Raw genomic sequence first — 25,246 nt, 5'->3', positions numbered from 1 at the left:
AAAGAAGTGCTGTAAAAGCAGCTTTGTTCCATGGAAGTAAAGACCAAGTGGTTAAGAATTTATAGGTACACCCCCACCTTGCATAACTCTTTAGGGTTTCCAGAAGAAAAATGGGATTCCTTTGCACTCCAATACTTTAAAGATCGAAAAACAATATTTAAGCACAGTAGAAAATACAGTCTTGAGAAGACTGCTAAAAATCAACATATGTGAAACGGAACGAAAATTAAGAATTGTGGCATCATCTGTTGCCCTTGAAGCTTTGAGCCTTCCGAGCTCACTTCCTAACCACAGATTAAAAGCCTTTTCCAGGGGAAGCTGAAATCCTCACATAACAGTAGCCTCTAGGATCTCTCAAAAGAACCTCTGAAGAAACCTCAGGATGCGTGGGCAGCAGCCTGAATGTGCATCACCTCCACACCTCCCTCCCTATGATGTCCCCTACTCTGCCCCATGTCTCCATCCTGCCCCTCTGCTTTCCCACTCAGCTCCTGAGCATCCTCCCTGCAGGCAGGGAGGGTTCTGAGGCAGCAGCAGAGGCTGCAGCTCACCCTCTTCACGTGCCTCCTCCCAGGGTCACAGCACCTGGTGAAATGGCTTTCTTTGGCGAGGAGTCTAAGGATGCTCAAGTCCCTGCTGAACACCGGGCTTGCTGCAGAACACTGCCAAGAGCCTGGCAGTCTTTCTCCTCCAAGGTGAAAAGGAAGGATAAATGACTTTGAGAAAACAGCCAAATCAAACAACCACACTGACTGCAGTCAGCTCGAACAGTTGCATAAGGCACAGCTACACTCCTACCTTGTATCCTTGGCCACCCTAGAGGGGACGTGACACATGGATAAAACCCACAGGGATGCACATTTTGTTTTGTTTTTTTTTAAATCATGCTGCTATGTTTAGCCTCATTATTTATCAGCACATTTTTTTAATTTCAGTATCTGACACTGGAAGTGACTTTTAAGAATGTGCAGCCTGACTTCAAGGGTAAGCCACATTTCCAGAGGATATCTGTATGAACACCACTGACACATGCACATGAAAGAAAACCTGCAACCTGCTGTCCACATCGGGCAGGTGACTTCATTTCACACAGCTCACTGCCACATTATTTTTCTTCAGTTTATCATTATTTAGAAAAACCAACAAGTGCTCTTTGAGGAATGTAAAGAGGACATTGTATGGACCTTTCAACTTCTGCATTGAAAGCAACAGAATTGCCCATCAACAAATAGGAATTTTGTTCCTTATCTATCCTATCTTCTTCTGTCTGATAAAGCACTGTGCAATGTATTCCCTCATTAATGCATCTCTCGCAGCTGGATGCTTTTGAATGTTGACAGCTGACATACAGAAAAAACCCCCTGTTTTTTGAGAGAGCAGTTTAACAATAGCCAGCAATAAATACATTAGCATTGCTGTGTAGGAAAAAGGTAACTTCATTTATAATGAAGCGTGATCACCTTGAGGGGTGACAGCACAACGTTGCCTTAGAGCCCATGCTGTTCTTGCTTTCTCTGCTAAAACACCCAGTCTGCCAGCAACAACTGTGATGGTGAGGTTTATAGGACATACATTTATTGGGATTTGGACCAAAACCAAAATCACATTTTGTGTAGTCAGGAAAACAACTACTGCTGAGTAAGTAGGTCTGTCTTGGAAAGGGTGGCTCCACGGGATGAAGGATGTCATTTCTTTCAGAAATGCTTTCAGATCCTCAAAAGCAAATTACCTGCATTTCATTGTGACCTTCTCCTTAAGAACATCCCCCCTGTGCACTGAATGCAAACACTCAGCACACAGCTGCAGCAGCCCCAGGAGTGGTGGTAGCACCCTTGTTAATAGAGCCTGTTTTGCTGCTGAGTGCCCACATTATCGGTGTTCAGAGAAAGGTATTGTAGCAGGTGGTTTTTTTTGCTTTTTTTTTTTTAAACTAATCTTGCAATTAAGTAAATTTTGCCTTGGAAGAGGTGATAGCAGGAGGAATGTCTTTTGCATAAGGTGAAAGCCAACGATAATGTTTAACTCTCACACACCATCTGAGAAATTAACTTCTCCTCACACATCGTATTATTTTAATGAAGATGCTGGGCTGAGTATTAGAGAAGGAAACGGATCTGCACATAACAGGCAGCTGGCAAAGGACATATCCATTGTAATTTACAGGTGTTAGCCTAGCAGAAAAGAACCACTCCTAATGGCATGTAATTAGACAAGAAGGATGCAGAGCCTAACCCGTCATTACTGTAACAGAAATTTGTTGTAGTGTGTGATTAACCTAAGAAAGGCATCACGTTGATGATCTCACCATGTCTGTTCTTGCCTCCTGGCCACCAGAAACACAAGTAATGTGAATAAAGAGGTTGGCAGCTGAAAGAGCTATCCTTTTTTTTCAAAAAAAAACCAAAACCCAAAAACCAAACAACAACAACAAAAAAACCAGTTAAAAATATCTTGCGTTCTTCCTGCCACTACCTCAGCAGTTGCTTCCTGTTTCTTCACGTTCTCGCTTTGCTCTGCCACTCTCTGTCATTGACAATAAGAGCAGTAAAAAGAACAAAATAATCTCCCCAGTGAGCCACCTCCTGCTAAACACCTTCTCAAAAAACACATGAGAGGAAGTGCCATGTGCTGGGCCACTTCTTGTCTGATGCATTGAGGCTCTGCAGGAAAGCAAACGGCTGCAGGTTGGAAGCCTTCGGTGTTCAGAGATGAAATCAGAGCAGTTCAGTGGGATCTTTACACCACCAGTAAATTTTCTTTTGAGGGCAATGACTCAAACATGTACATCCAGCTAAGGACACCTGCCTGCTCACCTTAGCCATGCAAGCTTATGATATGACTTCAATGGGACCATTACATGAAAAGCAGTCAGCTCAGTCTCAGACTCTTTTTCTTTTTCTTTACCTGAGGTAATCAGCTTTATTTTGTTGACCATTGAATCTGATGGGATTGGACCAAACCAAAGACAAGCACCTCATTAGTTATTATTTTTTTTAACAGATAAGGTACAGCATATGGGAAATAGGCAAGGCAAGAGGTGCTAACCAACCAAAGGCAGGGCTATAGATCCTAAATTTTACCCTGTGAAGCCAGGAAAAGCAACACTTGCCACACACTGCAGATAGTCACACCACCACTCTTTATATCCAGAAATGACAGAACAGCCTAACCTTATACACAGCACTGCAGCCACAGGGGGGCTTCCAACCACTTCACAATAATGAAGGCAAATGACAATGGTAAAATATACCTATAAACCATACCATGACTGTCTTTTGCTGCACATAGCTAGCAGATGGTGTTGAAAGACCCATCTCAGAAACCTCCCAGATGACAGTGACTGTCACTGTGGCAGAGAAACTTACTGCTCTGGCTCTTGGCTTGAGGAAAAGGAGGTACCAGCACTGATAACAAGTGAGCATTGGTGAAAATCAACTCCCAAACGTTACTAACTTTGAATCCTGAAATTCACTCTATAACCAGAGCTCTCTGCAGGACAGAGAGAGGCCCCTAAGTCTTCTCCATCCACCACATGGATGTTCTTGAACCAAAGACTGCAGTGCTTTCCCCAGCACTGAGGAAGCCAACTTGGTCACCAAATCACCCTCGCGACACCTCCGTCTTCCTGCAGCAAAGAAAACCACCAACAGCTGTGATGTACAACAGCATATTTTAGGAACAACTCATTATTTGCAACCCATCCCACAGGTGTCTGATGGTAATAGCTTTTCTGAACTGCTCTTGCAGGCAGCCCAGGGGTATAAAAATCTCTCACGTTAACAATCACAGGAATCATCCTCCCTTCTATTGGAATTGTCTCCTAACAATGGCTTATTCAAAACATGTATTTTTATCCTTAGATTCAATGTGCTTCTATCCTTTCAGCCTCAACAAAAGGGGACTAAGGCATCCAACTGTCTGCAGCTTTTTATACTATGCTTTAAATTTGGATTTTCACAGGCTTAAGAATAATTACATTCTCTGCTTCTAAATTCTTAAAAAAACACAGTACTCACAAGATAAATTCTTATTTAATATCTGAGATTTGGAAAAACCTAACTGTGTCAGAACGAAACTAAAATCAGAAGTACTTCCTTAAGACAGCAAATATTTAAAAGATGCAAAATCTGGAAACAAGTTCAATAAAACATGCTGGAAACACAGATCCAGCATTTTTATTTCGTGAACCCTTTCCAAGCTAAATTATGTTGGGAAACAATTACTGGAGTCATCATAAGCCAAAGCTTTGCCCATTGTGATTTGACCTCTACCTTATCCATACCAGATGCATGGACCATACCCTGGACCTCTGCAAGGCCCTGACAGCTTACACCAGCTAATGCAACATCCCCACTCCTGTCCAGGGCTGGGATCTTCCAGAGCTAGAATTCAAGGTTTACACTCAGCCTAATGCTGGGGATACCTCTTCACTTTTCTTCTGCTTTTAAGCCAGGCATATTTACATTTCCATGTATCAGGTGACTGATGCAGCTCACACTGTGATGGAGGCACTGTTAAAAGACATTAACTTTAACCTGAATTGCTGTCCCTCAGGATGACTGACAAATTAGTTAATGAGCACAATTAGCATTAATTAAAATGACAGCTCGACAGGATGTATTACATCTGAGTTTAACAAAGTCTCATGTTTACTGGAGCTGGCTGCCTCAACCACCTGGCCAAGCCCAAACCAGAGAGCCCCATGAGCTCTCCCTCCACTTCATCTTCACCTATGATGAAGCTGCAGGTTTCTCAAGCCACACACAGCTGCTTCACTGTACAAAAGTAAAAAAAAACAAAACAAAACCCAACCAGAAAACACCCCAAAAACCCAACCAAAGAGCTGTGGCAGCCCCAAGCAATTACAGAGTTTATTGTCTCACATCAGGCTGTGTTCCTTCTCACTCTGCTTTGGAGCAGTTTTAGCTGCCCTTGCTTAAGATGCCACCATATTTAACCTGCAAATCCCAGAGGTGGGCTGAAGTCAGGCTGTGCCTTGCTAGGGTGAGTGAGTGAGGCTGCAGGACAGCTCTGTCCTTGTTTCTAAGTCAGCTGAGCAAGGTGTGAAAAAGGATCATTCACAGCTTAGGGCTGAATTACTGGATTCACATTGAACACAAATGCCTCATGCACAGAGGCAGTTGAAGGAGCAAGAAAATACATGGCAACCTCTGAGCCAGTATGAAACTATAGACAAGCTGGTTTATTTCCACACAGAACCTTCTTGAAGATACCACTCAGAGCTTAACTGGGCAAGATACAGAGGCAGAAAGTGGCATTTTTTTCCTGCTTCTTCTTTGGAAGCTCACACAGCTGAAGATGACAAAAAAACCCTATGCAACAGCATCTAATATCAGTGATTTAACTACAGAACATCCGTCTCCTGCATCTCATCATCTGCTACTAAAAACTCTTTACAATCATGAGCATAGGAAATGAGATCCACTTCTGAAGCATTACTAAAAAATATTCAAAGGAGTGACTCCCTTTGCTGGATTACTGCCATGCAGCAAGTCCTGAATAGATAAAGCAGACTGCTATCTCTGTTAAAGCACAGGCCAGGAAACTAAACAAATATACAGAACATGCTGCTGGTGTCAGCATTTGTGAAGGAAAAAAACCACAAAACTCCAAAAACCCCAAACCCACAAAACCCCAAAAACCCCATCTTAAAGCTGAACAAAAAAAGGATGTACTGACCATCTACCCAAGGAAAATACTTGAAATCACTGCAGATCTGCAAATGTTTGTACAAGGAAGTGAGCACTTTTGGAATAGCCTCTCTTAATGCTCTTGCTCCTCAGCAAGGATCAGATGTGGTTTTAAAGTTTGACAACACAGTGGAGGCCATCGAGTGTGAACCAGAGCAGCAGGAAATGAGATACTGAGCAAGTGACTTGATTAATTTTTTTTCCTTCTTACAGGTGAGCTGCTTCTTTTGCACAAAGCAAGGATGGTAATTTGTTCTGAATGACCCTTCCTATAAACATGCAGCCTGTTTAGAGGAGGCAGAGCAGATCAAGAACAAATAGAAAAAGTATGTAGACAGAGAAGAAAACTGGGTCAGAATATCAGGCAAGTCCAGAATATAAAGCTAGGAAACAAAGAACAATTTATCAGGTATTCCTTGTATAACCATACTGTGAAAATCTCAGGCCTGACTCCAAGAACCTTGGCTGTCAGTAAGGTGAGGAGACTCTACCTTCCCCTTCATCCCTGCTCAGATGCAGGTCAGCACTGTCCAGGTAATTACAGTGGTTTGATCTTCACTACCTCAGCTCTGTTCACTCTGCTCCTCATCTGCTTATTAACAACTCTAAACCACAGGCGTGGGCAGACACAAAAAAAAGTGCTGGGTTTGTGCTACTCCAACAGGAAAAAAAAAAATTTGCAAATGCAGACTGCTACCAGAGGTGCTTTGAGAGAGACAGATGTTTGGTTAGCACTATAGATGGGCTGGAAAATCCCCCATAACCGCTTAAAAAAATCTCACACTCTTCCTTTTCCAGGAGGACAGAAATCGTGCTCATTTTCCCTTGAGTGTGGGGTCTTTGCCCTTTATTTTAAGGGAAAAGCCTCAACCTCTGGAAACTCATTAGCACCTCAGTCTTCTCTCTGGGCAGCAACCAGATCAAGTTGCTCAGCTGTAGGAAGTCCAAGGTTAGTGTGTCTCAGTCCTAAGTTTCCCCCATAAAATGAGGAGAATGAGGATAAATGCTGATCCTGACACACCAGCCTTCTTCCACAAGGGTTCAATGACTTCACTCCATTTCTGAGGCTGATTTATCTCTGCACCAAGTGAATTCTGTCCAGGTAAAAAGGGAAGAAGAGGTAGGAGGCAAAAGGCAGATCTGCTCTGCCAGAAAAAAGAGGACATGCAGGAGAAAGTAAGTTGTTTGGTGCATGTGATGTTGGCCCTCTGCCTGCTGGACCTAGACTTGAATGCTCTTCCAGCACTGATTCCCCATCTGTCTCTTACTCCATGCTCCTTGCCAGTCCATTTCACAGCTTCATGTAGCTGAAGGCCAGGAAACTGTTCTCAAGAAATAGACACTTTTAAATCATGTTTTGCACCATGGTAGAGAATCCTTTTGAAAGACAGTTTTATCACTGCTTCAATCTTTGCCATGGTGACCATGTTCATACCTTGTGCTACCTGACCCTGGGTCCTCAACATGGACATTTTAAGCATTGCTCTGTCTTTCTAAGCCTCTGATGGGTGTTTTTTCCATTTCCTGATTTTTTTTCTGACAATCTGTTAGGCCTCTTTCTTTCATTGGCTGACTAAAAAACACTATTCAAAAAGCTGCTGACTGTACAGAATTTTTCTGTGAACAGGGACATAAGAAGCAAAAAAAAAAAAGGAAAGCAAATAGACTTAACTAAGGAAATGCCTACCTGCAAAAGGGGAAAGCCCTTTTTTCCCCCAAGACTGCCCTCTCGTCCTTCACAGACAGGGAACCCTCTCTCAAGAAAGGCAAAATAAGTTATTGAATATGACTGATAAATCATTTCAACTGTCAGCAGCAAAGAATTTCAAATCAAGACCGGGTGACTACAGGAGAGCTATCCCAGTTAAATCCTGGTCATGGAGTTCAGCTCAGGAGCCCAAGGATGAAATTACCTATGCAGCACACTAATTCAGCCTTCAAGGAAGACAGAGAAGGAGAAGGAAGGAGAGACAGAAAAATACTGCATTAATACAATGGGTAATATAGGGTAATATATAATTTTCATGTGCATGTCTTCTTCAAAATGTTCTCCAAAACTAAGCTAACAGGTCCACCCAGACTGCATTTAAATGTGCCTAAATCCACTATGCAAAATCTTAGTGAGAGCCAACACATTGTCTGCTAGAAAACAGGTACTTCTGCTACTCTTGTTTCCATTCAAGATATGAGGAGATGTTGACTCATTAACCACTCACAAGAACCAAAGAAGCATCAGGAAGACTGTACAAAGGTGATTAAAAAATTCCTTTTTGCAGCCACAGATAAGAGGAGGTCATAACAAGATCTATTCAGTGTCTTTTTCTCTGCAAATTTTCTACCACTCTGGTCCTTCCTAAATTCAATTACAGGAAGCTACTGCAACAAACTATTGCACATGTTCCGGGTTTGCAGAAGCTGCTGTACAATTTAACTTTTAATTGTTTGGCAGTTCATCATCATCATTAACCACTGTTTAAGGTGGCAACATTATTATGTACAATCCAGGAGTATTTCAGGACAATCACTGAAGACTATAGAGGACAAGGATTTCAAAGGGCATGCTACTGGCTGGCTGAAGTACTATGACTAAATATTCTGTCCATTCATCTCTACCTCACCTGCACTAAATTCATTCTGAATCAATTGCCTAAGACTGGATGACTGAAAGGATGATGTTGCTTGGCTTCATGTCAGAATGGCAAGTATGGTGTTTGGAATAATTTCTTAGCAGTTTAATATCTCTGGTTGGATAACTCTGGCAGCTCCATCTGATAGGATTTGCCTCAAAGCAATTACAGGCTTTAACTACAGGGTCAAATTTCACCCATCTAAAGTTTTGTTTTTTGCTTTCAGAGCAGCCTTTTAGCCACTGACTCTGAAGTGATTTTTACAGTAGTAGTTGTGGCTGTGATTGCCAACTAGTTGAACTCATGTGGTAGCTAAAGACTAATTCGATTGCTGAAGTTAAGATTACAAATCACACTGAAAAAAAAAGAAGAAAGCTTTCAACAGGCAAAAGATGATACAAACAGAGGCTGAGTGGGTGGGATTCATTAGTCACTAGAAGGTAGACTTTGCTCCTGCAGAAGCAACAACACATGGCTTGTCTTGGAACATCCATGCAGATGGAACTGATGAGTAACAGCAAATAACACTTGTTACATGCTCCCTCCTTGGGTTCATGTTGGAAATGTAATGTAATCGAAGCTTGCTTTCTTGGTAGATACTTAACAAAACTATTATTAGCTTCATCCTCCTTTCATTTGATTTTCTTTTCCTGAGGCTTTTTGAGGAGCAGCTCAAACAGACATTGTGTGGGCTCTCTCCCTGTCTGCCTGTTTGGGTTGGCTGCTGACGGGAACGTCTGCTCACATTCCTGCAGGCACGTTCATTGGGGTAGAACAGACACATACACACAGTCTGCATGCAGGAATCCAGCTGAAAAAACCCCATGTGCTATCTTATTAACTCACAGTTAACTCAGTTCACTCCTCTTCTTGTTAGGGAGCAAGTGTTAGGGAGCTTATTGTCCATCCTTTTGGCAAGCCTCTTGCCACCTTTCTGCTCCGCCCAGCACAGCAAACCATAATTCTAAAACAGGTCATTTTGTAACAAAAATACGTTTTCCAAGCAATACTCCCCTGAGGCCCTTCATATTAAAAGCATCTTTTGAACTGTATAAATACTGTTCTACTGTTTCCCAGTATCAACTGCACGTGTTTCTATGATAATGGCCAAGCATGGTTCAGCTGAAAGGAACTTTCAGAACAGACCATTTAGTACAAGAATATTTCTGACAGAAGGCTCCCAGGCCTCATGACAGTATTATCTGCTTTCATTGCACATGATGATAAAGTAACTCCATGACTTGAGGTCTGAATTGTTATCTCTTAGCTGAGGTGTACAATGAATCCAGCCTGGAGGTAAAGACCCCTTTCCTCATCCAAGGTAAGATCTATGGCTCAGTTTCTATGCCAGCTACACACAGAAGTAAATTATTTATCCCTTCCATTTCTTAGGCATCAAGCTAATCGAGAAATAAACTATCAACAAATTGGATTAATTCCTAAGTTCCAAAAGCAAAGGCAGCTAAATTAATGAAGTTAATCCTTCTGCAATAGCCATTTGTTAAAGCTTGCCTCTGCATCACCTGATGGAACGTGACTGACTTCTCTGGAAATTAATGAACAGCTTTTATTCCTCAGTCAGTGTTCACAGTGCATCCTCATGCATTTCTAGCATCACTTGCACAAGGCTAAGGCTCCAAGCTGAATTTAGCCCCATGTACCCTCTGTTCTCAGTCACAGGTTCTGTACAGCTCTGACTGAAGTCACCATGTGCAGTTATGAATCTTTCAAGTCTGTTTAGCTCTTGGCTGAGGTAGGTGAAAGCACATTTGCAATTAGTAGTTTTGCATGCTTATGGCATAAACAGGATTTCTGAAAGACTGGGCAGCAGGCAGTGACCAAAAGCCTGGTCACTTCATCCTGCCGTATCATGGGCTGGGCTGATCGTCAGGACTACCACTTGCCCTGTCTGTGAAAATGCTTTTTGTGCTGCAAATAAGAAGTGTCAAATGTTATCACAGCTGTATTTGTCATTGGGATATCTGTCCCTATAGACTGGATGGAAACTGCTATTTTGCTTTTCAGAGTGCTGAGAGAGATCCTGTAGGGCTACTGCTTACTTAGTTTGAGCAGAAACCTGGGTTTTGATACACAGACCTTCATAGACTGTTTACTGGCTTTTACCAGATACTCCCTAATTACTAACCTCAAGGGAAGGATTAACATTTTCTTTTAATAAATATGGAAATGCCATGGTGTGCTGAAGTGTTATGAAAGTTTCAGTACTTGTGAAATACCAGCCTTTCAGGGTGGAATAATACTGTAATCTTGTTTCCATACAGCTCTTCTCAGAGTATCATCTTTCTGACAAATATTTTATCACATTAATTTTACTATTCCTTACACACCCACCCCCCCCACCCCCCCAGCACACTTATTTTATCATTTTTCTAATGACTCATCTCTAAAGCTAGGTCTTTCAAATGTGTGAAGATTTTTGTGAAACTGATGCTTCAAAGGAAAGAGAGTGACATTAACTGTAATGACCCTTTAGTTTGTTAAAAACAAGGGCTGATGATCCTGCAGCATTTTCTAGCCTAAGAACTACCTAACTCCCCAACAGCCAGACTGCTTCCAAGAGAGCTGAACACGGGACTTTTACACCTCTACACTTTCTGAAGTTGAGACTGGTGATACCAAGTTAATTCCTCAGTATCCAAAGGGCATCCTAAAAACTCCTCTGACCTGAAGCTCCATTCTAAGAAAATGGGGACTTGCTAAAATGCAACAGTGCCCTTCCACATAATTTTCTTTGCTAGATTTGTTACCTAGTCCACTACACCAACTTTCCAGATTTATTCTGCTGTTTGATGCAGCTTTTGGGAACAGTCCATGGTCAGAGACTTGGGTCCTATGGAAGAGGAGGGTCCATTCCCTGAATATTTGCAGCCATGCTACTCGATGCACTATGATCCCACAGGAGGTAAAACACCAGACCTTGGACTTCAGCATGTTTTACAGTTTCCTTACTAATGCAAAGTGACAGCCCAAGAGTAGAAAAATCACTTTCAGTCAGCGTGGCTTTGGGTTGAGGAATTCTGCTTACCCTGAGCTGACAAACATCATGTTTCCCTGGTACCAGAGAAACCATGCTCCAGCTCTACCCACTCCCAACAGGAACACTCATCTCTTCCCCAAACCATGTAAAAGCAGATTAGTAACCAGCCTACTGTTCTTTGCCTTTTCTGTTCCATCCAGGAAAGGAAAAATCCATCCATCTGAAACTTCTGGACAACCACATCACTTTTTCTTTGTTTTGCACACAAATGTTAATGAACTGACTACTGTTTATGCAAATTTAGGGTAACATCAGATCCTTTGTTATCCTGTGTTAGAAATCCCTGCTGTTTTGATTGATTGATTTTCTCAGATTTCTAGTGATTTTTCCATGGAGCAGCAGGTCTAGTGTAGTAATGCTCTGGAGTCACAGGAAAATTTCTGAATTTAATCTTCACTGACTTAACTATCATAATTTGAGAGAAGCCACTGTTTTTTATAGTATGCTTTCAAGATTAGTCATGAGGTAGCACAGTATTCATTATTCATGTCTTCTATTTGAATTTGTTGTTTTTTTGCACAAAGAGCAGTAAAAATAATTGCACAGCACCTTGTTCCATTTTGCCTGTTGTGATTTGTATTTTGGGTTTGGTTTTTGTTTTTTTTTTTTGGCATGGTTGTTTTATGTGGGTCTTTTTGTTGGCTTTAGGTGTGTGGGGTTTTTTGGTGTGTGTGCTTTAGGTTTTTTTTAACAGGGCTTTTTGCTTCTTTGCACATTAGCATCACTGGGAAAGAGATTTTCATCACTAGAACACAATCTAGGATCCTGATCACAGTAACCAGTATTTGTTCAACATTCTCCAAAAGCAAAAGAAAACCACATCCACATATAGAAAGTCATGTTCTTGGGGACAAAACACCATGTGGTGATAATTGCATGATGGCTGTGGAGAGCTGACAATATTAATTACCATCACTGAGCTACAGCAGAATCTCAAGATACAGGTGTCACAGAGACAATTCAAGCAAACATTGTTCACTTTAAGATTTTTAGAAACACCTGGTCCATTTAACAGAATAAAAGGTCAGAAAAAAAGGCCAATAAAAGATCTGCCTCTGAATTATTTGTTCACTACTTTCTGCCTATGATTGGTATATTGTTTTTTTCAGACAGCAGGATTACATTACCTCTCATTGCAGGCTCTCTTCAAGCAACTTTTCCTGTAATAGTTACTTCAGTCCCTAGCTATGCTTCAGTAGCACACACAGGTGCAGCAAACACAACCACTGGGGTTGCTTTATTAGCTCTTGCCAGATTTTGCTGGGCTACCAGCCCTTCAGGAAACACTGCTCTTCCCCCATGTGTGTGTATGCATTAATGTACAGACACACAAATGACAGTAAATATGTTATTACTATGTAACCACGATAAATCCATGGAGAATATGAATTATTCTAAACTTAGTGCTGCTGCTGCTTCCTGGCTCCGTTCACCATGAAGGTTCCCACTTAGTAATGTGCTTCATATCTATTTTATCACAGTTGAGTTTGTTTCCTTAGTAGTGACTGTGAGTTGCCCAAGAGATGAGAAATAGCTCATAGTCCCTCAGCAGAATATTTTAATCTCCAGAGCTAGATTACAGTGATATAATTTATCATGGAAAATTAATTGTTATAATTTGCCAATAGATACAAGCTTTGAGACTCAGCTCACAGCTGGTCTTCACAATGTCAGATGCAGATACTAACAGTATGTAGAGATGCTAACAGTACAGATACTACTAATTTAACAAAGCACTGGGGTGTCTGTTTGCTTCTCCTTTGATTAACACTTTGTCCTTCTAGAAGAACTACTTTCAGAGGCAGAAAAACAGGCAAGGAAGTGAGCAAACTCAGCTGTTATTACCATGTTTTACTAATGTAAAATAAAAATAGTAAAATTAACAGTAAAAGTAATGAGTGTTGCTAACAATTACAACTACAGATGTAATAGACAGACTCCTGGTCCTGGTTCATTCAAAAAACCAACAGGATCTCCCTGGATGTCTGGTTGATACGAGCTATGGTAATAGTTTCCATACCTGTCCTAAAGTTTTGTAACACAGGATCACAGAGGGGATCCTGGGGCGTGTATGGAAGAATTCTGTGTCCCTGTGGGTGTGCGTGTAGCACCTTGATAGAAGCTCTTCCAGCAATTCATTGGAACACTTGTGATTGCTGACATTCCTCCCTCCACTTAATTATTTCTCCCAAGTACACTTGCCCACTGCTGACAAAGGACAAATTGGGACAAAACAGTATTAGACTGGTTCCTAGTCATTATTCATTTGGTCTTCAGTGTTCCCTTTGCCTCCCTCCCTCATACCCTGCATATGTTTTTAGGAGTTTTCAAGAGTTGGTGTAGTTTCCCCCCTGCCCTGCCCTCCCCTCCCTTCAGATCCCTTTCAGATCTGCTGCTAATTTAAGACCCAAACTCTTAGCCATGGACTCCAAAGAAACAAATCCCTCAGCTTTAATAAGTAACTGATCATCAACTGATTCAATTTTCAATCAGTAGAAGCTTTTGTTTCTATAGAACTGTTGCTGAGTTCAAAGTCCATGTATATAATAAAACAGATATATGTGGCCCTTTTCTATTTTTACTGTTTGCATAAGTAAACTGTGCTCAGATGATAACACTCTCAAAAGCTTTTCCAACTGGAACGCAATTTCATTTCATTCAGAACATATTCAAACTTGTTTTATTCAAGTAAATATTACCAATCTTTGTTTTGTTCCAGTTCTCAAGGTGATATTTACCTAACTGATCCAATACATAACACTAAATATGGGATCAGTTTAGACATCTTGTCATATAATATCCAGGCTTATAATTGGGGCACCCAATTTGTATCCAGATTTTATACATAGCCAACCCTGTGTGACTTTCTTTATATTTCTAATCTTCCATAGCAATATCAAAGTACTGCCTTGTAGTTGTAGTTGCCTAGTACAAGGCAACTAGTTTTTAAAAATTATGCACAAATAGACTCAAATCATAACCCTGTAGGCCAGGTGTGAAAGATTCACCAGCCCTGAAGGTATTAGATGCCATTAGATATCATCAACTCTTAATCCAGGATTGCTCTTAAACTGAAAGACAACAGATTCAGCCTATATCCCACCTCTGCCTTTAACGAGGGGGTTGTAAAGTAAGAAATTATGCACTGCTAGAAGCAGAATCATACAAGTTACTAAAGTAGCTGTAAGATTATGAGCAGCTTGCTTTCACTCCTACCTCAGAGATGATTTCACAAACAAATCAGGGGCGGGATGTTGTTCTTATTATGATCAGGTTCTCCTTATCTTCAGCTGCATCTCAGGGAGGGGATTTATGTTGTTAAAATAAAAGGTGGCAGTAACAGTTGCAGGATCCAAATCTCATAAATTTTACTACTGCCAACATCTTATGCTAATGAAATCCATCTGACTCTAACTTAGCACTTGTTGGACTGTTTTCAGCTTACACTGCAAGTTTGACTCTCATAAAAATACCATCCCCTGTCCATCCTAGCCTTGTAGGATGAATTAATGCTACTGTTCTTACTACAGTGGGTTGACCCCAGGCTGGGCATCATGACTCAAGAATGGGTAACTTCTGGAACCAGTCATCCTATGGAAAAATATTCATGCTCTTCAGAGAAATTAGCCCAGCCTGAAGAAGATAAGCTATGTTTAAATAGATAGGGGAAGCTGTCTCCCAGGTAATACAGTTTCAGAATTTCATATTGGGGGGGGGGGATATACAGTTATATGCATAACAAAAAATTCCTAAGCTGCTGACACCTGTAGAAAATGCACCACAATTCCAGAGCTGATACAGTCATTATTCTATCAGATGCAACATCTGAGCTCAGTAATGATTTTCAGACTTTTTAAGGGTGCCTCATTCATCCATCACTCTTTATACTTCATACAATCTTTTATACATGAATTTTCAAGCAAGTTAATTTTCCTGACACTTCAGTCAGATCAGAAAGTACTTTTTCTTAATTTTAACACTTTGAAGACAGTTGGGTCATTTCATAGACTGAAATCTGCTATCTTTATTCCTGCAAACAAACCTTACTCACAAATACTACCACCTCACTTCATGGGATGCTCTGCATATAAAGTCTTTACGTTTCAGACCTTTATACATCACCTTCCTTCAATGTGCAATTAATGTTTCAGTGTAAATCCAGGTGATTACACCCACCCCTGACAAACATATCAAAACAAAAATCCAACAAAAACACCTGCTTCAAAGAACTTTATTATTCTCTACCATCTCCCAGCAGCTGGTGCCTTCACACTTCTCAGTCAATCCTTCAAGTTCCCTTTTGAGCTGCTAAATGCTACTAGAAGACTTGACAATACCCTGCCAACAACATTCACCTCGGCCCATTCTCTCATGTACTGTACTTTCTGAAGAGAGCTATAAATCCAGACTTAAGCACTTTGGACCACGTAAAACCAACAAAATTCAAGTTAAAAATTTGCAATGTAATGATAATGTATGTATCAGCCTAGAGATCATACCCAGCAGTGAGATTTACAGTTTTGTAAGACAGGAAAACAAATCTCTTTGTGTCTCACGGACAGTTGGACACAGGTGTATGAAGCAGCTACAAAACCAAGTCACTGTAAAAGGGCACTTTCAGTTTGCAGTTTGTATATTACTCAGTGTAACTCCTCCCCCAGTAAACTTCAAATAACTTTAGGGTCATCTGGAGTAAATGCTACCAAGAATAAGAAAGATGATTTTAGAATGGAGGCCCCAAAAAAGCCCCCAAACCCTCAGCTGACTTCTAGAGGGAGAAACGCTACAGTTCTACCATCATTCCAGAGCTGCAGTCTCCCTGGAAGTGCAGTGATAGGAGAAAGGAAAAATCCGTTTAATATAAGCAGATTCAAAGTTATGCCTGTAAGAAGATTTCATTTAAATGCCCTTTACAGGACAGGCAGCCAGCTTCTGAGAAAACCCTGGCTCGCAAAGAAACACAAGGATCACTGCACATAACTAATGGAACTTAAGTTCCCACTGTGTGGTCGTGGGAAAGAAAAGTTCATGCCATTGGGTGAATAGACAGGGGAATACTGAGCATGAAGTTACTATCTCCACACATGACTCTAACAAGAGCCTTCCTGAAAATCAACTGTGCAATGCTGGTGGTCAGCAAAGACAACCACAGGGGCTCGGAGAAGAGTGGGCAAGCATCTGCATTCCAGGGAGAGACAGAGGGAGCTCAATCTATCTCATCAGAGACAAAGTTAAGTAGCTATTTAATTACTGCCCTTAAATCCTTGAGGAGAGAGCGAGCTAGCTATTTAATCTGATAGACAAAGATGTTACAAGATCCAGTAGCTAGAAGACGAAATCAGAAAAGTTCAAAGTGAAAAAAAGATGTAAATGTTTAACAATCAGAGCAAATTATCCAGGAATGTAGTAAATTCCCCATCGCTGGAAGTCATTAAATCATCACTGTTTGAAGAGGCTGGTGGGCTTGTGTGTGTTGGACTCACTGGGGAATAGTCTGCTTGATATTATGGAAGAGGTTAGACTAAGGGATCATAATAATTCCTTATGACTAATAAATCCACCATCAGCATCGATATTTTATCCTCAAAGAAGGGTGAAGGAAAAAAGTACTAACAAAGCCAAGGCCTTTCCGGGGCACAAAAAAAGGAGGTCGATCTATGGACAACACAAATCACAGACTGGGAGCTGCCAAGACCATCTATAGATTGTCACCGACTTCAACAGGAGAAAGCAAAGGCTCTCCAGGGATTCCTGACCGGCCCCAACACCCCGAGCCAGGCTGCTCCAGCCGCCTGTAGCCAACAGGCACTGACAGGGGTGACCATCAGCAGCCCAGCCGTCAGGGCATCCTGTCACCCGTCGGCAACAACCCCAGCTCCCCACCTGAGCGGAACACCCTCCCCCTTTCAGCCCAGCTCCCCCGAGATCACGGTTTCGGAGATGCCCGTCCCGGGGTACCTCGGTAGACCCGCAACCTCTGTCCGGGTCTGGCTTTGCCCCGGGGAGGCCACAGCAGAGGGCACGGGGCGGGCCTGGGGGATGCCCCTTTGCCACCAACCTCACACCGGGGAGACGGAAGGCGGGGGTCGGGACTGCTCCCTCCCACGGCGGTGGCCTTCGGGGGACCTTCCGCGCTGCGACACCTCGGCCGCCGACACGTTGCCGTGGCGACCGCGCCGCTGCTGTGGCGACCGCGCCGCGCATCCCCCGGCCCGGCCCGGCCCGGTCGCCGCAGCCCCGTGCGCAGCGGTGGGGGCCACCTTATTTTTCTCTTTTTTTTCCTTTCAAGTTTTCCGCTCTCCCGGTCACGCGAGAGCTAAACCCCTTCCAAGCGCGGGTGAAAAACACCACAAGGTTTAGAGAGGCCCCCTCGGGGCTGTCCCCCTCCCCAGCCGAGGAGAACACGGCTGCTCCGGGCGTGCTCGCCGGGCACGGCTCAGCCTTCCCAGCACCTCCGCCATGCCCCGGTCACCTGTCCTCGCACCTACCCCGCTCCTCTCCCGCGCCGGAAAAAACTTGCTCTGTGCCTGTTAGCGCGTGTGTGTGTGTGTGGTTGTGTGTGCGTGCGTGTGTGTGTGTGTGTATGTACGTATGTATGTACGTGTGTGTGTACATTCTCACGACCCCCCCAGCCCCTCCGCTTCCCCCGCCCCTTACCTCCGTGGCAGCGCCCAGGGAGCCGGGGGCGCGCTGCCGCCGCGGGCAGGGATGACCTTGCGGAGAAATTCAGCATCCGGGCAGGAAAACAAGCCCTTCCTCGGGGTGTGCAGCGGCGGGAGGAGGGCGGGCGGGTGGAGGGAAGGAAGGAGGGAGAGGGACAGGGAAACAGAGAGGGAGACAGAGGGAGAGGAGGGCTCGAATGGGGTGGCCCTCCCCGCTGCGGGGCAAGGGGGAGGTGATTGGTGGCGACTAGCAAAAGGCAGCAGGAGGCCGTCACATCCTGGCCGGGCCAGACTCCCCGCCGCCTCGGTAGCCGTGCCGAGCTGGCGGCTGCGCCTCCCGGCTGCACGCAGCTGCTGCGGTGCCCGGGTCTGCTCCGAGAGGCGGGGAGCGTCTGGGCTGCGGCGCAGGGCAGGGGCCGGGCTCCCCCCCGTGGCAGTGGGGATGGGGGGCAGCTCCCACGGGGGGGCTGAGCCCACGGGGAGGGCACCTCGCCACCCCCTCCTTGGGGCTTAGCTCCTGAGCCTCCGCCTCAAGCTCTCCCGAATCCGAAGGGCGCTGGCAGGTACCTGCTTCCAAGGAGGCATTCCCAGCTGGCTCCAGCCACATCTCAGGCCTCTCCTGGCTTTTACAGCCCGGGGCGCTGGAGACTTCTGCTCTGCCTCAGGCACACGGGGCTGAGCTGAGAGCCCTCGGGCCCCTCCGCAGCCCCCCCGAGAGAGCTTGGCAGCTTTGTCCGAGCCCCGACGGTGCGCTGGGGCTTGCTCTGCATTGCCTCTTCTGCCAGCTCGGTGTTCTCAGCTCCTGAAACGAAACTATACACTAAGCTGCTTCATGGCAGGAGAGCTATAACCTCACGTCCCAAATCCCCTAATTCCGTCCATTTTTCCTAGTCCTGCCTGTCGGAGCGGAGGAACAGTGCCTCCGGAGAGCAACCTCCGCACCTAAGGAGCCCTTCGCCTGCGGAGCTGTGCGAATTTGCGTGTGGAATTGCAGTGTATGCAAATGCGGAGCAGCTCTCGTCAGGCTTTCAGTTTGGGGTTGTTGTGTTTGAATGAAGCACTGCCTTGTTTGCCTGCAGCCAACCACCAAAAAGTTAGATCCAAGCAAAAAATACGAGCCGCAAAAGACATTGTAGGGTTAGGACTCAGAATTGTCTGGAAATCTTTGATCTAATTTCAGTTTATTTCCATCAGTGTGGATTTTTCTCTCTCTGCTGCAGTCACAGGAAATGGTTCATCAGTGCCCAGAGATTCAAGTCAAGCATGGGTTTTCAACTGGGAAGGTCTTCCAACCTTTATTTTTTCAAAAATTTTCAAAACGATTTTCAAAACGATAGGACAACCTGCAAGGAGAACTCTGTCGTGATAGAGAAAAGATTTTTGGGGAAAAAGAACATCTGATTAGAGGATCTGAGGAAATACTGTTTCTCTGTAATCACTGTAACTATCATTCAGTCATATTCCCTTGATCCATGTGAATGGACACATCCCATTCGCTGCTTTGCAAAACACCCTCTGGCTCAATTATTGATCCTAAATCTCTGATTCTTGGGTTAAGAGATCATGAAGAACATCTTACATTTCCTTACATACTGTGGCATATATAATTTCTTCCCCAACAGCAGCCACCAAGATCAGTACATATTTATGTAATAGCCATTTCTGAATGTGGCTTTCTGGCAGTTATTTAACTATGGAAAATATAAAAGATATTTCCAATATTTACCAGCATTACCACCTTTTCACATGTGCCAAAACCAAATCAGCAGTACTCTTAAGGGCCTTAACATCCCAAATGTAAAGGAACCTCACTGAAGTGAGGGTGAGTAAAATGACCAAACTTATCAGGAAAATGAAAAGATTTACAAGCACTAGCACAGCCAGGGGTTCCCAAAAGCTCTTCTTTATTTAGTTCTTTTTACAATCTTGCTACTTTTTTTGGGTGTTCTGGAGGGCTGTATAAAGCTGGATCCTCCCCCTGGTTGTGTCTGAGTCAAGAACACAAGGTCAGATTAGCACAGAGTCAGTGTTCAACTCCTCTTCATTATTCTGATAAACTACCTGTTTTTAAAGAAGTATCTCCAGACTTCCTAGAATTAATCCTGCTGCTGTTAACATTATTACAGTAAAACTTACCCAATTTTTTTTTTGTTGTTGTTGTTTGGGGGTAGGGATTTGGGTTTTTTGCTGTTGTTAAAGAACAAGAGAGGCTGGATGATGCAATTTCCTTTTGTCAGCAATTGTACTTTTACTGAGTGGCAGCTGTAGGCACTTACAGACCTTGCTGCTACCAGCAATTCACAGGAGCTCAGAGGATGCTCATCAAGGGGCAGTTACAATTTGTGTAGTTTTCCTAAACTTTCCTTATCCTAAACTTATCTTTATTCCTTGTCTGGATTCTTAAGACAGACTTTCTGTTAAGGGTTTCCCCTTAGCCTGAGATACTAAAATCAGTCTTGGTACTCAATTAACCCAGTTATTTCCACAAGCTAGCCAAGCTTCTTGAATCCTTTAATGTAGCTTTAACACCCCCTCGTATCCCACCCCTCCATATCTTCCTCCCCCCCCCCCATTCTTTTACATTCTGCATCTTTATCCTTATCTCCATGTCACTGAAAAATATTATTGCTACTCTCTCTGATAGCGACTTTCCCCGCCCAGGAAAAAATCATAGAATCATAGAATCATAGAATCATAGAATCATAGAATCCTAGGGGTTGGAAGGGACCTCGAAAGATCATCTAGTCCAACCCCCCCTGCCAGAGCAGGGCCCCCTAGAGTACATCGCCTAGGAACGTGTCCAGGCGGGTTTTGAATGTCTCCAGTGAAGGAGACTCCACAACCCCCCTGGGCAGCCTGTTCCAGGGCTCTGTCACCCTTACAGTAAAAAAATTCTTTCTGATATTCAACTTGAACCTCCTATGCTCCAACTTACACCCATTACCCCTTGTCCTATCACTGGTCACCATTGAGAAAAGCCTAACTCCATCTCCCTGACACTCACCCCTTACATATTTGAAAACATTGATGAGGTCACCCCTCAGTCTCCTTTTCTCCAAACTAAAGAGACCCAGCTCCCTCAGCCTTTCCTCATAAGGGAGATGCTCCACTCCCTTAATCATCTTAGTAGCTCTGCGCTGGACTCTTTCAAGCACTTCCCTGTCCTTCTTGAACTGAGGGGCCCAGAACTGGACACAATACTCCAGGTGCGGCCTCACCAATGCAGAATAGAGGGGGAGGAGAACCTCTCTTGACCTACTAACCACACCCTTTCTAATGCACCCCAGGATGCCATTGGCCTTCTTGGCCACAAGGGCACATTGCTGGCTCATGGTCATCCTCTTGTCTACCAGGACCCCCAGGTCTCTTTCACCTACACTGCTCTCCAGCAGGTCAGCCCCCAACCTATACTGGGACATCGTGTTGTTCTTCCCCAAATGCAAAACTCTACACTTCCCCTTGTTGAATTTCATCTTGTTCCTCCCTGCCCAACTCTCCAGCCTGTCTAAGTCATACATACATACATAAAATAACACACCAGAGAAAGGTGAGAATCAGGCTTGCCTCCAGACACCCCTTATTTGGCTCTGAAACCATTTGCAAAACAAGGAATTTAATCTGTTTAATATTCATAGCTAATATTCCATCTTCTTTGGAAACCTACTTTGAGATTAATTGAAGTGGAAACATGGTAAGATTTTCAAAGGCATGTGAAAGCTATGGTTGACCATCCAGCCTTGAAAGTCACAGCAACAAGAGTCATAGACATTCAGCTGGAAAGGCTGGGAAGATTTTCTATGGGCTGTTTTGCCCTTCCTATTTTTAGGGTTGTGAAGCACCTTCAGAGCACATGGAAGAATCAGTTCCAGCATCTGTTGGAAGGAACATCTGTAATTCTGAGGCAAAAAAGAGCGGCATTGGGTGCTTTGTTTGCTCCAAGCCCCTCCACACCCAGGCACTTCAAGCCTAGAGCCTGAATGTTTTCCTGCAGGGTTCAGTTTTGTCTGTACAACTTTCCTGAGAATCCCCATGCTGCTCTTAGTAGTCAGCAATGGGTAGTAGTCAGCTCAGCAATGGCTGAGCATTGGGTCTACTTATTACTATCTGAAGGACAAGGAAATCCAAGAGGAACAAACACAGCAGTATGACTGAAACACAGCTCAACTAATAATCCCCATATAGGTCATGGGTGCTTTTGTTCCTGCATGTAGTGATGAAGTAGGAAAGCTGAGAAGAGGTGTCAAAGAGTCTCAGATCACTGCAGAAATTGGTTAAGGTGATGAAAGGCACACATGCACTCAAGCATGGCCACTTTATCTATGAACTCTTCTCAAGTACGTGTTTTGTGTCCTACATCCTTTTCTCTCAGCCACAGTCTACCATAGAAGGATTTCATTTGGTACCTCATCCAATACTGGTACTGAGAAGCTCTAAACCATTTTTGAAACCCTGTCATGAGTTCTGAACTCCACTAGCTTCTCACCTGGAAGGCTAAATCTCAGCATATCAATGTGTCACCACATCAATGCAAACCAGATCTGGATTATTCTGATTTATGTAGCTGAGTTTTAAACTCATTTACTTAATCACTTGTGAGTCAAGGCCAATTTACTACCATTTTTCCCCATCCTTTTGTCTGCTTTAATCTCCAGCCATATACATTTATTTTATGTTAACTTTTTAGGTCTTAATGCAGAAAAGCATTCATACTGAGAGCAGCACACAGGTAGCTGCTTAGCTTTAAGCACCATGCTTAGCACTTCCTACAGTCAATGGAGCATGCTTAAAATTTAATATGTGCATAGGTCTCAGTAAGACCTATAATAAGAAAGAATTAAGCCTTTTTAGCTTGCTTGTATTGACCAGGTTGAAAGCATAAATTTCACATCAGAGGGATTATCTTTTTATATGTATTAGCCAGAGCTTGGTGCAAGAGAAACCTGGATTTCCTATGAGCCACAGGAATACAATTAATCATCAGAAATTACAACTGCACTTCTACAGTGCCTTTGAAGACTCTTCTAGAATGTTCTAAAATCTCATCTTTAAACTGTATCACCATCTGACTACAAGGAAGGTCTTTACTGCAGCTTAAAAAAAAAAGAAGCTGATGACTTCTTAAAATATGAAGTGGTATATAGTATGTTAAGAAGATGGCTGGCTGGCCTAAACTGGCATAGTTTCATTTACTTCAGTGGCAACTGAATTTAAATTTAAATTTTAATTTTAATTTTAATTCGGAACTTATTTAAAATAGTGTGGATTAGGCCTGTTTATTGCACTGCTTCCAACATATTTTCAGTTCTGATGACATCAATACCAAATTCAAATAATGTAGAAGCCTTTTTTTTTTTAATATGTATTTTTAATGTGGAATCTTTCACATCCTCTTGAGGAAAAGAAGGTACAAACACATTGAAAAATATATAAAAGCAAAACTTGTCCTAAGCAAAACTCCAGCCAAAGACTGAGCTGAAATGACCAACGAAGAGCAAGCCCATGACTGCAATAATTTAACATTTATAGTTTTGTGAAGGCACTTAACACCTTTGCTTCTCATTAATGTGAAAAACAAGTCAATGACTGGATGAACATGTTAATTCTGAGCTGGGAGCTGAGCCAAAAGGTCTGAGTCCTCTGGTATGATAGCTGGAGTCAGCAGCTGTGCCATTAGAGACAAATGTATAGAGGAAGAAGAGCACACAGAAGGTGAGGTGATGCCTGTGTTTTGTGATCATGCACTTGCCATGTAGCAAACAGAGCAGAGGAAATACTCATTCCACATGTTGCACAACATCTCCCTTTCCCTTTACCTCTCACCTATCTAATGGGCTGTACTGGGCATCTCACAAATGTAATAACACTCTTGGATCATTAGGCTGGAGCTGATAACACAGTTTATTGCTAGAAAGGATAGGTTCTGTTGGTCATACTTTGAGAATGTTTCCTTTAAACATTATGGTCTTAATAATAATTAAAAAAAATCTAAAGAAAGCCACATGGAATACATAATAATTCACCATTGTGAGCAAACTCAGTATTTGGGTTGTTTTCCCCTTTCACTGTGATTCTAAAATGCTGTGAGTCCACGTGCTAGTTGCTGCACCTCAAGAGGCTGTGTCAGATTTCAGCTGAAATACACAAGGATGTGAATTTCTACATCATTGTGAAAATGTCTTTGGCCCTTACTATGCATTTTTTGACTTCTTTTTTTCTGGCTGTGCTGTGAAGGTCCTCATGGAGAACTTAAACTGTCCCAATATATACAGGAAAGACAACACAGCAGGGCAAAGGCAATCCTGGAGGTTCTTGGAGTGCATCAACTTCACCCAAATGACAGAGGAGCCAATGAGGAGAAGTACTCACATGAGAAGACCTCAAACTGGGGCTCACTGGGGATATAAAGGTGAAAGGCAACCTTGGCTGCAGTGACAATGAATTTGTGGAGTCTGGGATCTTGAAGGGATGGTAAAAAGCAAGCACATAGCCCTGCACTTCAGGAGAGAATGCTGGCATCTTGAACAATCTGGTTGGTAGAGTCACATGGGACAAAGCCCTGGAGGGAAGAGGGGTCCAAGAAAGCTGGTTAATATTTAAGCATCCAGGAGGCCTACACGGATGAGCAAGGAACTCCTGGCCAAACTCAGACACATAAAGGAAGCATACAGAGGGAGGAAGAAATGATGGGCAACCTGGCAGCAATACAGATACCTTATCTGAGCATACAGAGGTGAAGTCAAAGCCCAGATGGAATTGAATCTGGCTAGAAATCTCAAAGAAGGGCTTTATAGGTACATAGGTAACAAAAGGAAGACTGGGGAAAATGTGGGGACGTTGCTGAATGAGATGGGGACCTGGATACACAACATGGAAAAGGCTGTACATATGCCTCCTTGACCTCAGTCTTTACTTGCAAGACTGTCCTTCAGAAATCCCAGGTCCCAGAGACCAGAGGAAGTCTGGAGCAAGGAATACATGGTGTTGGTAGACAAGAATCAGGTTAGAGAATACTTAATCAGACTGGACATATACAAATCCATTGGCCCTGGTGGATTGCATCCACAACTGCTGGGGGAGCTGGCTGATGTCTTTGCAAGGGCTGTCTCAATTACCTTCAAACAATCAGGGCTACTGGGAGGAGTACCTGAAGACTGGAGTCAAACAGGAATCACTCCTATCTTCTAGAAG

The 25,246-nt window shown here is 43.2% G+C and overlaps 1 protein-coding gene across 4 annotated transcripts in view; it reads right to left on the bottom strand.

Moving 5' to 3' along the window:
• Positions 1–19,026, bottom strand: part of GPRIN3 (GPRIN family member 3) — a 35,469-nt gene extending 16,443 nt beyond the window's left edge. For 2 of the 4 annotated variants that reach the window (XM_071742845.1, XM_071742842.1), the window contains exon 1: positions 18,054–18,598. The gene's annotated coding sequence lies outside the window, so the exon portion shown is untranslated. Of the gene's footprint in view, positions 1–17,454; positions 17,605–18,053; positions 18,599–18,625 lie in introns of those variants that run through there. The other 2 variants (XM_071742844.1, XM_071742843.1) reach the window with 2 other exon arrangements.
• Between the last annotated feature and the right edge of the window lie 6,220 nt (positions 19,027–25,246).

This window comes from Heliangelus exortis, chromosome 4 (assembly GCF_036169615.1).
Source record: "Heliangelus exortis chromosome 4, bHelExo1.hap1, whole genome shotgun sequence".
Lineage (NCBI taxonomy): Eukaryota > Metazoa > Chordata > Aves > Apodiformes > Trochilidae > Heliangelus > Heliangelus exortis.
Note: the sequence above shows the minus strand (reverse complement) of the source record. Positions and strands in the feature narration are given on the sequence as shown.